Source organism: Corvus kubaryi, unplaced genomic scaffold (genome assembly GCF_017639235.1).
Source record: "Corvus kubaryi isolate FWS band 111438036 unplaced genomic scaffold, C.kubaryi_AGA036_p1.0 133, whole genome shotgun sequence".
NCBI classification, from domain to species: Eukaryota; Metazoa; Chordata; class Aves; order Passeriformes; family Corvidae; genus Corvus; species Corvus kubaryi.
Genome location: NW_024580667.1, coordinates 16,151,325 through 16,164,978, shown reverse-complemented (window position 1 = coordinate 16,164,978; position 13,654 = coordinate 16,151,325). Strand labels below are relative to the sequence as shown.

Below are 13,654 nucleotides of genomic sequence, written 5' to 3'. Positions count from 1 at the left end.
GCACAGACTTGATGTGCTCATTGCCTTTGCCTGGGTTCAACACATTCATCCTCAAAATATACAGTCCAACAAAACACCATTACTGCACTCTGAGCACAGTTCTGCCATTAAAACTGATATAAAGGAATCCTTGAATGAATGAAAAAAAGTCTTTAAACTGGGTCAGAATGCCTTTATCGCCTTCTTAAATCAGTGAATAAAGCTCATCCCCTATTAACATGGGTTAGAGACCCATGCCTAGGGTAGCAGGCTGATTTGCAGGAGCTCAGGCCAGAGAATGGTCATCCAGTCATAGCAACTGGATTTTCTTGTGATTTCAGATAAAGCAAAGGGTCTATCCCATATTTTAATTGCTTTGTTAACTTTGCAATTCTTTTCTCACTGTAAACAAGGATAAAACTTCCCTGGGATATATCTCAAACCATCAGTTCTGGTCTGAAAAGAATTTGCTTTTCATGCATCCAGGTTAATGGAAACTTGTGCAACACCACAGGCACAGCACCAAGCTGAGGTAAAACCCCGGGTCAGACATTGGTTTTAGGCAGGTCCCACTGTGACACTGCAAGCTCTGAAGCCACATCTCCTGTGGGTGGGAGAGGCAGGCACTGTGGCTGAAAAGGGTGAGAAACAACTCCTCTTGTGTCCCTTGAAAGGGTCACACCCACAAAGCTCACTAAGGGGCAGGCAGGCTGCAGCCTGGGCCAGCCCTGCACCAGCATGGCCACACAAATGGCTGCTCAGATCCTGGTACACAGTAAACTCATGTCAACCCAGAATATACTGTAGAGACTTTGAACCACGTTTCTACCCTGCTTTGCACTGGGAAATCAAAAGACCATTAATGATTGCAACATAGCTAGACAAACTGATAGGGGCAATGCAATTTACTGCAGAGACTTGAAAAAGGTGATTTAAGGGCATGTTTCCCTGGAGTCTTCTCCTGCCCTTTAAATTCACACTTTGATTACTAGCAGCCCTGCTAAAAGTCCTTTCTCTGTGGTCCTTTTCAATTCAAAATAATAAAGGTATTCCACAAAACCACCAGGATGAGAAGTGCGACAAGAGAAATTATGGCTCTGGTCCACCAGCCCTGCTTTCTTTGCTGTGGTGACTTCCACCACAACCAAAGATGATTCATGACAACAAACCCATTAGCTTCAGCCCTGAAATAGGTATTTAGGAACTTGCTATCTACTTTGTGGTGTTGAAGCTCCTAAAAAAGTCTCTGCTGAAATTACTATGGCTATCCTGTGTCATTCCCATTAAAACCTCATTCAACATTCAAAGTCAGGAGTCAAAAAAAATCTTACACAGAAATGAATGAGAATCTGTATGAACACAACTGACTTTTAATTCTTTCCTTATTCTGAATTAATTTTAACCAGGTAATACTCTATTACTAATCTCAGGGAGACATTATTTCATAAAAGTTACAGCTATTTAGAAGGAAGAGGGGTTTTAAATAATAATAATCTTTATTGTAAGCTTCTAACCTCCTAGGCATTTCACTTTCCCGCTTTGACTGCTAGGAAAGATATAGCTACCTCTCCAATTACTAGTGCATTCACATGCCTGGGCACACATAAATATGAATAACCATGAAAATAAGAGGAAAGTAATCATATGTCTATCAGTCTCCAATGTTAGAAAAACGAAAATCATTCTGAAAATGCACTCCACCTGTTTTTGACTAGTTCTCTGCACCTTTTTTTCCTTAGAAGGTACTCCAAGAGATCAACTGAAATTATTTTTCCATTCCTATGTTTTACACCATAATGGCAGAAAACTTAAATAAAGTTCCACAATGAACATGCTGCTACTTAACAGAAACTGTCCTGAAGGACTGCATACCAGTATTCTTACAGCTAGAAATCTATTTGAAATTGGTTTTCAACTTTATTTTTCATTATATCCTGAGTAAAATCTTCAGGGAAAAATTTCTCCATCTTTGTGAGGATTTTACTGGAAGACTGTTTTAAAAATGTTATCATACTCTGCAAATACTTCCTAAGAAATACAAATCCTTGTTTTGCACTGGGTAGTCCCTATTGTAGCAGAATCTGTTTAGCTTATATTTCCTATAACAGTACCTGAAGCTTACTTTTTAACTCACTGCAAAATCTTTATTACTACAGGAACTCCCTGTATTCTAACAAACACATTCCAGCTATGCTGACTTAGCTGCACTCACACACATCCATATAAAATACACCAAAACCCTAGACATGGTAAAGGAGTGCACCTTCTACAAAATGTGCATTTTTAAGGTTAAAAAGACCAAAACCAAACAATAAACATGTCAAGAACTTCTTTTCCCACACATACTAGGGTGATAGCACCACGGATTTGCAGCGCTTCAGCCAACTGACCGAAGCATCTCAGCTTTATTTCCAGTCTCAGCTCACATCTGTGTTCCATCAGAGCTAAGAAAGTTTGAGAATCTCTGCAGTAACACGAAGGTGCATCCGACTTAGGAGCCCATGGAATGTCAGATAAGTTACGGCAGTTGTTCCCGCAGCTCCGCAGCCCCCACGGAACTCACAAGCCGCTTTCGGAGGGAACAAGAGCTGGAAGGGCAAGTCTCACTCCGACCCTCTCCGCACCCCGGCCCCGCCACCCTCCAGCTGCGAGGATCCGCCTGACATACCTGCTTCTCCATTTTTGCCCCTGACAGTTTTTTTCTCTTTTCCAGAAGCCGAAGGAGAGGGGGGACAGTCCTTCCCTGGCGGGCGCGGCGCTGCGGTGCCGCCGCCGGGGGTGCGCTCGGTCCGGTCCTGCCCCCGCCCGCCCTCCGCGGAGCGCGATCGCCCTCGCCCCTCTCGCAGGCACAGGCAGCCCTGCCGAGCTCCTTTAGGGCGAACAGGTTTCCTTATATAGGTAAACACAAATTGCATTCCTGGTGACAGAGGCTAACTGGAAGTAAGCTTAGCTTAGTTAACTCCACAGATACCAAATGGGTCCGAGTGCCTGAAGTTTGCATAGCAAGGCGTGGTGAAGGGTCTTCAGAAGGGAGAACAGTTTCTTTGCAGTAGTTTAGCACCTATGAAGTTATTCCATTACTTAAAGCCATAGGAATACTGAGTACTATGTTAGCATTACATTAAACACTTGAATATTTTACAGAACACTCAGCCTACATTTCCATCCTAGAAAAGTGGAGGTGACAAAGGTATGTGTATGTACTGCTACAGCGGGGATTACTGTAACCCCCTCTCCCAGGACTACATGGCGGGGGGGGGAGACCCCAACAATGTACTACAAGGTGACAAAGGTTTGTGCATACACCTTCTGATAAAGTTAAAATAAATCCCACAATATTGGAGTTTCCATATAAAGACTACCATATATAAAGTGTTATGTGAAAAGGTTAGAAAATGAGGATTGCATAATTGGTATCAATGGAAAGATGCAGTGTAAGAAAAGCTTGTTTTACTCTTTCTCAGTTCCTTTTCTATGCAACGTAATAGTTAAGCATTTGGTGATAGATCTCTCTTTGTCAGAAGTGTGTGATTGCAATACATTAACAGACACACCCCTACCTGAACAGGGAAATAAAGATAGAGGAAGTACCAAGAACTGTGTCACACTCTGCAGAGCAGTGACATATGTATTTCACATATTTTTTTCATCATCTTGCCTGCTCACTACTCACTAACCCTTTTCTGCAAATACAACTTGCTTGTCCAGAAGAACTTCAGCAGGCAATTAATTAATTAATTACAGGGAAAATTATGTGTCACTTTATTATATTCAGACATGATTCACTGTTAGTTATGGCACTTCCACCTCTAAACACTGTTGATATGCAAGAAGAGTTAGACAGCAAGAAGCATGAGGATAAGGAAAAAAGGAATAAAACAACTGATGGAGAAACACAAAAATATGAGCGAAAATGTGAAAAGTTTCAAGATTTGATAAAATTATGAGAGGCTGACTTAAAAAAATCCAAACAATGAGCTCTAAAATATACAATTTTCTTTATTTCTGTCCCCTGGATATATTGTCTATAACTCAAAATGCACAAGAGACACGAATTTGGCTTCCTGCTGACCTATGGAGTGTTAGAAACAACAGTGTACCACCCAAAAGCTGGAAATTGTCATTATCCACAGGACTACAGCATTTTTTTTTGCTGCACAATATATGACTTGAAGATCATTAAATAATATACTGCACAGAAAAGCTATTCCTAATGTCCATTCCTAATGGTTTCAATACTTCTTTAGTTATAATTTTTCTCTTTCCCTGAGGCATAAACATTCAGCCTCATGATACTGAAGGCGTTTGGCTTAGAAGTTGAGAAAATTGAAAAACAATACCAATAAAAGTTGTAAGACACTCAATAAATACATCTAAAATAGTCTCTCTGTACAGTATATAGGGAATCAGGAGTATGTGGCCAGGGGCTTGGTATAATGATCTTCATTCAACTCTTTTGGGGCAGTTAACTCACTTGTGGCTTCACTGCATAAGAAGTGGATCTTGGCCTTGCCAAGTTCATAATCCTGTGATAAAGCATTTGCAGTGGACTACATGGCCAAGTATTCCCTTACCACCAGTGAGCTTGTGACCAGTTCCTGAATGAGTATCAGTTTTTCCACGTGAGTCAAGCCAATTAAAATTCATCAGATTCCCAAGACTGCAACAACAAAGGAATTTTAAGAGGGCTATTAAGCTAATAGTAGATTAGATAGTAGATATTACTTCGAGTATGGTGGACACTCTGTCCTTAGGCCAGCACTTTTTCTGTTTGTTAACCCAGACCCCACAATAAACATCACATTCATTTATCTAAAATACTCCCTCAATTAAGGATTTTCTCACCACTTCTTCAGTGCCCATACATGTGCTTTCTTACCATAGTTTCAAGCTGAAAACTCAACTACCTTTCATACTCTACACCTGACACACCCTTTTACCTCCTGACATTCCCTTTTACCTCCATCTCTTTACCCAAACATCGTGTGGTGAATCAGTTGGGGGATTTAGGCTCTTATAGCCAGGCACAAAATCTCATGCTTTAGTTGCTGGCCCCCAAGCTGTGATTTCATTAGATTGCTGGCAAAAGCATGAAAAGTCTCCCCGAGTCCTGCGTATGCTACCTTTGTAAGAGAGAATCTCTTTGCTTAAAAAACACTCTAAGTAAAATAATCATTTTTCCTCAAACATAAATCAGAATGAAATTTATTTATATTTTAATTGCATGTCTCTGCTAAAACATCAACAGCAGTTAATCATCATAATAGATGTCATAGTCAGATCTTTTTTATTTGAGTCCTTTATTTTTTTTTAAGAAACCTCTATATAATTCTCAAGCAATCCAGCTAATTCTTGAAGCCGAGAGTAACCTAGACTTATTACCCCCATTTACTGTGCTGTCACATATACATATCTGCACGCAATGCTAAGATAACACTAATTACGCGGAAACCATCCTCTCCTTTTCTCCAGGAAGAGGTCTAGTAGATTTGAGCTTGTATTCTGCGACAGAGGCTATACGAAAAGATCTGAGAAGACATCTAGAATATGTTGGGTTTAATGCTAGGAATTAAAATATTCATTAGAAATGAATGCAGTTGATGAGAAGGAGTTATTTTCTTCACTACCGTGGTCCAAGCTGCCCCCAGCAAAAGCCCAGCATTAAATAGACACTCTCATTCAGTGTGTCATTAGCTTGTTTCCTGTGCACAATCCATACAAACAGTTTATTGGTGTTAGTTTAGTCCTTGCTGTTTAGACAGTACCTATTTGTAAGCCAAATGACCTTTGTCCAGCAGAGCCAACCAGAGTCCCAGGCAGAACCTTGGTTATTGATCAATGTATTGCTGCCTTTCTCTTTCCTTCCAGTTGCATGCCTTACAAGCCACGCTTCCTTCATCTCAAAAGGTGATTTTTAAGAAATACTGTCTCTTATGAAAAGACTGATGGATTTTCCTTCTCTGACTTCTGCCCATTCTTTAAATACGCTGTCCTTTCACTATTTATACTTTTGTACCAGAAATGGAAACCTAGTGGAAATTTGCATGGTGAATTTTGATTGAATGGAGTAGGTAAGAGCAGTATTTCCTATACATACATTTCCATAATATCTATTTCTTGTATATAAAAGATGAAATGTTGGTTTCCAATCATCTTGCCATGAGTCTCTAAAGATCTGCCTTGAATTTTTTCCCTATGAAATGCTCAGGCTGAAACACAGCAGATTTAGTCTCCTTTCACTGAATTTCACTCAATAACAAGGTTTGCTTCTGAAGTTCTTTGTAGGCTGAAATTGTCCACACTTGAGTGGCTAAATAAATTGGCTCAATTTAGCCAGGTAAGTATAAAGCAACAGAGATCTCTCAAGTTTCACTGCACAGCACGATGGCTGCACATTTTCCAGAATCAAGCTGTTAATGCATTCTTGAAGTTCTAATTTCTTACGTGCAATGGCAACACTTCCTTTCACTTTGATACGGGCAAGATTTCATACCTCATCTTGGTATCTGCATCTTTACATCTTCAGTTTCCCTCAGAGATGTGCATCACCGACATCCCACAATGTACGTTCTGTTTTGTGGAGTGCAACAAGATCATTCATTCAATAGTTTATTGTTTGTTCTCAGCTACATTACCCAGTCCTCAAATCAAGTAACGTGTTCAGCTAAAATGGCAGCAGTGAGTACCCAACAAATGAGGCAGATTCAGTTCTAACAGCCTTTGTTTCACATACAAGTCTCTTCAAAGATATGCAGTGTTATAGTGCATCTCTCTTTCTACATCAAAAGGTCTGTTAGCTTAAAAACCTAAAGCTCTGCATATATTTCTATGTACAAGTCCACACGTGCTATTTCCTTACTGCCATTAAAATAACTTATACGTGCGGAATGCTAATATTGCATTGTAAGATACTGTGTCAGTACACACAGATACACATTAACACTCACACTTTCAGTTTAGAACCTGAACAAGCTATGAACAAAATGCCCTGGTATTGCGTACAGTTTTCCCCAGGCAAGTTAACTGCTGGACAAACCTGGCTAAGTGGGTTTGACTGGGATAGAAGTAACTTCCTTCAGAGCAGCCATTATGGTCCTGTGTTTTGGCTTTGTGGCTAAAATACTGTTGATAAGGTACTTTTGTTTGGCTATTACTGAAGAGTGCTTGCACCACGTCAACATGCAAAATTGCCTTTTTTCCTGCACTGCCCCACTCCAGTGAGAAGGTCAGGAGTGTGCAAGAAAAGGGGAGTGGACACTATCAGTAACTACAGCTGACCCAAACTGGCCAAAGAGCTGTTTCATACCATGTAACAAAAATTTATCAACACCCAAGACAGACTAAGAACAAGGAGGGTGGCTTCCCAAAGTAACCGCTGTTTGGAGACTGGCTGGGCATTGGTTTGCCTTGTAGTGTGGTGACTCTGTTACTTTGCTGTGCCTCCCACCACACTCACCTATTAAACCCTCTTTGTCTTGACCCATGAGTTTTCTCACTTCTGTTCTTCCTGTTTTCTTCCCTTGCTCACTGGGGTAGGGGTGAGAAAGTGAACTGTCCAGTCCAGAGACTAACAGCAGAGAAGTTTTGGAAATTTCTCTTTACTACTCATCAGCTACCTGCTTGTACCTCACAGAAGATGCCCTCAGAGCAGCCTGTGTAAATGCTTCCATCTCATTTCATGGAAAAGTAAAAAACTGTCATGCTACGTTGCCCTCTGCAGTGGCCCACTGAAGTCATTTGACTTCACCATGAAATGCACTAGAGGCATCTAAATGATAATCACACATCTGAGAAACAGCTGAAGTTGTTGTCTCTCAGCCACAAGATCCTTGACTATAACTATGTGCATGCAGGAACTTCAGGGAAAACCACAAGATCTGCATGTCAGCAGGTACACTAGCCACAGACTTGGGCCTGAGAGCTATGTAGTCACAGACTGTAATTTATATACTCAGCTAATAGAAAGCACAAGGGTTTAACATGCTATGCTTTTCTTCCAGCAAAGTAAAAATTAATGTAAGAAGCTACACTCATTCAACATTCAGGCTGAAAATGAAAATATTCAAAAAAGAAGAAACTAAAAGGTTAAGTTATTCAGAAGCAGTAACTCACAACTGCACATACTGTGGGCAGCTGAGCACGTACCTTATCTGGGGAGCACTAGCTGTACGGATCAGTTAACTTTATGATACAACCCTTACTTTTTATTATTTCCTGATCTGGTGTTCAATTTTACAACCTTAATGCAAGTACTTCGTTAATAAAGCATTACTTATAAAATTTGACCACATTACTTAACCTTTACACAGAAACAAAGATGTCAAAACAAGTTAAGGCCAATGACTAAGGGTATTATTTTTACCCTTGGGAAATGAATTGAGCTTTCTTCCTCACCAGTCTTTCAAAATGCATCATTAAATCAATGTAACACAACAAGTTGCTATCTTTACCCTTGTACCATGTGTTCTTCAGGTTTCAGTAACATGTTTACACTAAACAAGAGCTTTATGTTTCCATTAAATACATTTAAAACTCAAGGTTGTGGTATTAGACGAAGCCATTAGCACACAATCCAGCAAATAGCTATTTGCTTCTTAAGAGTTTAAACACTTTATCTGGAAAAGTTAATGAAGTAATTATAATGTTTTTATTAATGAAGATTAGAGATGGATTTAAATGGCATTTGGAAAATAAACCAGACAATTAAACAGGCTTTCAGAACTGTGTAAACTCCTTAGGGTCCAGGGAAAAAACTCTCAGAATACTTATACTGAGAAGGACATTTGGAAAACACTTAATTCTTAATGCTACAGAACTCCAGACAGCAGAAATTATCTTCATGTCAACATCAGCACTGGGGATTGTAAGCACTGTGATGCTTAATGCTGACCAGCTGTGCTTGAAGCTTTGTTTTAAAGTCCTCTCAAGATGTCTTTAACTGCAGCACCTTCCACATTAAGCATACTTTGCTAATGATGGGGTAGTAGAAATGTCATTAATGTTTGAACTGACATAACTCTCAGATTAGTTAAATCAGTAACATGATTTTACGTGGAGGAGAAGGATGATGCTGCAAATGAAAGAGTCATTGCCACGTGAATTTTTGTATCTCATCCCATGTAATACTGCAGAAAATGGAAGAAAGCATGTGTACTGGAAAATCCTAGAGCCCAGAGAGGTGTTCCAGAGCAGGAGTGGGCAGGAAAGACAATGCAGGACTGCGTGTTCCCTTGTTTGCCATGAGGGCAGCATAGAACTCACGGTTTGTTGACACACTTTCCCTAGCACTTTTGGAGGACTCACAGCTCGGCAACTGCATGAATTCACTTTACCTGACTACAGAGGTGAAGTACTGAAAACTGGAGTTCAGCCACCGTAAGCTGTTCTGCAGTTTCTGGAAGAAAAATACTGCTGTTTCTCAGACAGTGGATCACCTGAGAGAGGCGTACCTCTCTTAACCCTTCAGAGGGGTGACCACACACATGGCTTAAAAGGCCAGTTACATTCCTTAAATTAGGAGCTATGACTGCTGGCCAAAGAGCATGTGAAAATGAGTCACATGACTAAGAAAATATTGATTAAAATGGATAGTAAGCAGATTATTGTGACTCAAACACTGCTATTTCTTGGTAGAACACATGGACTAGTTTGATCCTTAGTTTTAAATAGTCCATATCTTTAAGCCTAACTGTGTGCAAAATAACATCAAAACTTAGGGAAAGACAATAAAGGCCAGACAAAAATTTGCATTCTGAGAGATTGGAGTATTTAAAGGAAAGTGTGGAATTTTTTATTTACAGGTCTTTGTCATGTGGAAAATCTGAAACACTGGTCAACAGCATTTGTCATGGAGTTCCCAGATGAGGAAAGGGAAGGAAACCATTTGACAGCACATAAGGAGAAACGTGTGTATATTGCAAAACCAAGTGTTTTTAATAAAAAGTGATCTGTCCCAGTCACTACTTACAGTACACAGTGAACTATTTTTATTCCAAAACTTATTGAAAATAACTAGTTAAAGTGCATTTTTAGACTTTGTGTCAATAGAAATGAAAATCAGACATAATACTGGTATACAAAGAACACATATTCAAAGAACTGTACTTAAGAGTACGGAGGTAATAATTCATGTATCCACATGACAGCTGAGGCCTCACTTAGGATATCCTTTGACCTTCTCACTGTGAAGATGAGAGAGCAGCAAAGATGAAGAACATTAAGAAAGCTGCAAGATATAAGGAATAAGATGGAAAGGACATGTAGTTTAAACAAAATATGGAACTTTCAAGGAGTTTTTGAGAGAAACAAGATGAAAGAAAGAGACTTGATCGTGATTGTTCATGGAAAATGTTCACCTAAAACACAACAAATTTAGATTAGATGTAAGGACAAATCTCCAAATAAGAGTTATTCATCACTGGAGAAGTCTGCCAAGAGAAACTTCTGGGATATCAGAAGAGGAAATACTTAAAGGGAGATTAGATAGTATACTCAAAATAGTGCAGCAGATAAACCTGTAAAATATGTAAAAGACTCTAGTAGATAACTTCTTTCAGCCTATACTTTGGAGCCTTTGTTTAGGACTTTACATATAAAAATTCCTTTACAGTATTTGGCTCGTGAGAGTAGAAAAGATCCAGTTCTGCAAAGTCTTAAGGACTGTAAAATTCCATAGCTATCCAAGTAGCCTCTCTGTATTCAGTTTATTTTAACTTAGTTCATATAATTAAATACATATAATATAGAGTGACCAGAAATGCTCAGAAGGTTACCCTCCCTAACTGTCTGAAAATTATTTTGACAGCAAGCAAAGGATTATAGCTGAAGACCAGCAGATAGGAAATAATGGAGGAAAATTTTCGTCTACCCGGAAGGAAATATGTCTCCTCCATTGTTCCATTGCCTCCTGCTACCCAAGGCTTGCTACTGAGTGACACCTGAACCTCCTTAAACTGGAGCCTTCTTCCCAAGGATTTTATTACTTTTACCCATAAATACTCTTCTGATGTAGATTTAAATGTTGTTAAGTAGCAAGTTCAGGAGATCCACAGGAAAGAAAAGGGGGAGGCTTTATCATGCCAGACCACTCCACCATTATTCTGCTCTTTTGGCCCTGCCACACAGCATCTACACTGCCAGTCACAAACCCAAGGCAAAGGGAAGGCACTGCCCTGCCAAGCTGCTTGCTCTCTCAAGCAGCATTTACACCTGGTATAGTACGCTGGGATGTGAAGGAATTAAGCTTAAACTCACTTGTCAAGTCAGCTCCCAGGTACCTGTGTTGCATGTAGCACAACAATCAGCTCTGTGTACGTGGAGGCCACCTTACCCTATAGCAGCATGTTCTGTGATCAGATTCCTGCAATGAAAACATCTTCCCACATCCACAATACAGCTGCCTCCACTTCTAAGTTATAGGCTCTTGCTGTATATGAAATCAGCACTTCCAGGGCTCGGTTTAGCTCAGCTATTTTAGGCATCTGCTTTAGGAATTATGCCCTCTAAGTGCCTATTTTTCTCTGGGGACTGTAAAGTGAATATTGATTGTTGACTCAAACACTTTGTCAGCTGATTCCCACCTCTAGATACTTATTTTTCTGTAAAATTTGACATCACCTTACCAACTACTGCAAGTAGTCAGACAGCAGGAAAGTAGTAGATCTGTCACTGGAGGAATAAAACCAAATCATCAAATAACCTCTAACCAGTCATCTTCACCACCAGCATCCCTGGAGACAGTATGTGCAATAAAGAAAGTTTAGCTATTTGTTCTTTTGATTAAATATAATCACATTTGCAAATATTTGGTGGATAGAAGCTGGTTGGTTATCTTACTTTTTAGATTACTTTATATCTTTTTGTTTAACTTCACAGGAGTGCTATGAGTCTTCTAACTCTTTTTAGTAGAGAAAAGCAAAAAACTAGATTTTTTTCTTGTCTTTTTCTTTTTCAAAGCCGTCCTGAAACACTGCACTCTTTTCTAAGAAGTAGGAAACTAACAGGTCTTTGAATGTTGTTTCAGGTCCACAGTTTGACTGACTCTAAAAGGAATTAGAGTTGCATGAATAATTAAAAACAATTTCTCAGTTGAAAAATCTACAGACTATTGCACAAACATGTTGGCCCAATCCATGTTAATCACAGAGGTGGGAATAAATGCTCAATTAATGGCAGATACAGTAAAAGAAGTTTAATTAATTCTAACTATTAAGAAACTTAGTCTGTAGACTGATCTATAGATAGGAAAATGTAGGCACTGTCCTTGGGGTTTCATTATTCTGGCAACAACATCTACTTCTTTTTCTTTCCTATTTCCTCTATTGCTTAAACATCTCTTGTTACTCTCTCTTCCAGTTATATTGAAGGTGTAATTGAAGGAAGAAGTGGACAAAATTTTTCAGCCCATTATGGAAACTGCTGCAGTACATTTTTTTAATGAATTTGGAAATACTACCAGTTGTGTCTAAAAATTGAAGGCAGTACTATTTTTTTTTCAGTACAGGAGTTTTGAATTTAAAATAGTGTTAGAATGACAGTCTTCATGGAATCAAAAACCAATTTTGTTTACTTTGGGAGCTCATAGGTCAGGGAAAATGGGAGATTTTAAAGAAGTATCTATTTTTTATAGCCTAGAGATGCCAGAATAACTTAAGAAATCTATGTGAGCAAGGTCAAGATGTGAAAGCAACTTTCTTTCCCTGAAAATTTCACCTTTCTATGTCGCAATATAAGTTTTCTCATGTTTTGTCTCCAAATGTGATTGAAAAAAAACTAACAGGAGTTTTTGTGGCTTGAAACATACACTCCAAAGAGAAGCATCAGAATTCACATAAAAACTTTTAATTACTGATTTTATTTTGCAAAAAAAAATTTTTTTCACTGTTGAAGTAACTAAATGTACTTCAGTTAACTCATTACAAAATGAAAATGAGTAACACTTGCCCTTCTTTAAGAAGTCATGTTCCAATGGCCTGTCTCTTCCTATTCAAAAGGCAGGTGCTTGAAAATGACTTGCACTTTTAAAAAGGGAAAAAATAGTTACTCATGCTTCATTTATATGGTATTGAAAGTTTGAAATAAGAAGGATACTAACAGAAGATAATATGACATTTTTATCTGTCATAGGCTTAGAAGAAGCTAAGTTTAGGTACGATTTATATATGAAACATTATTATTTCAGGTTATTCAATAATGAAGAAATGATACTCTGGTATTGGAAACAAGGTATTTTAGAGAAGACAGGGAGTAAAAAATTTAGCTGTTTATGTTTGTTGAGCACTATTACTTATAGTAATTTCGTAAGCTTTGTAATATTAACAGTTAAGTAAGTTCCAGTTCAGTTAAACCTGCTCCATGCATGGCATTTCCTTCAATCATCCCAATCACCTTCCACTTCTTTACTTGAGCAACTGTATGTAATGGCCATGTCCAACAAAATCCACAGCAGATTTCTAAACAGTCAAAATCAGCAGGAGAGTCACTCATCAACGTTTGAAAATGTGATCTTGTATCAGGATTATTCAAAAAAATTATACTTCAGTTCATGTTCAGACCACAAGAAAACTTTGCACCTTACTGTGATCTCTCCCAGGCCTGAAACATCTCCCACACTTCCAGGAAGGGATTCCCACTGTCCTTCTCCTCTTCAATCCTTTCCCAGCACAAAGAGTATAGC

The 13,654-nt window shown here is 38.9% G+C and overlaps 1 protein-coding gene across 1 annotated transcript in view; it reads right to left on the bottom strand.

Annotated features, from left to right (window-relative positions):
• The window catches only part of MID1 (midline 1), a 242,505-nt gene extending 239,749 nt beyond the window's left edge, over positions 1–2,756 (bottom strand). Inside the window, exon 1 of the mRNA XM_042037855.1 lies at positions 2,648–2,756. The gene's annotated coding sequence lies outside the window, so the exon portion shown is untranslated. The remainder of the gene's footprint in view (positions 1–2,647) is intronic.
• Positions 2,757–13,654: the final 10,898 nt, after the last annotated feature.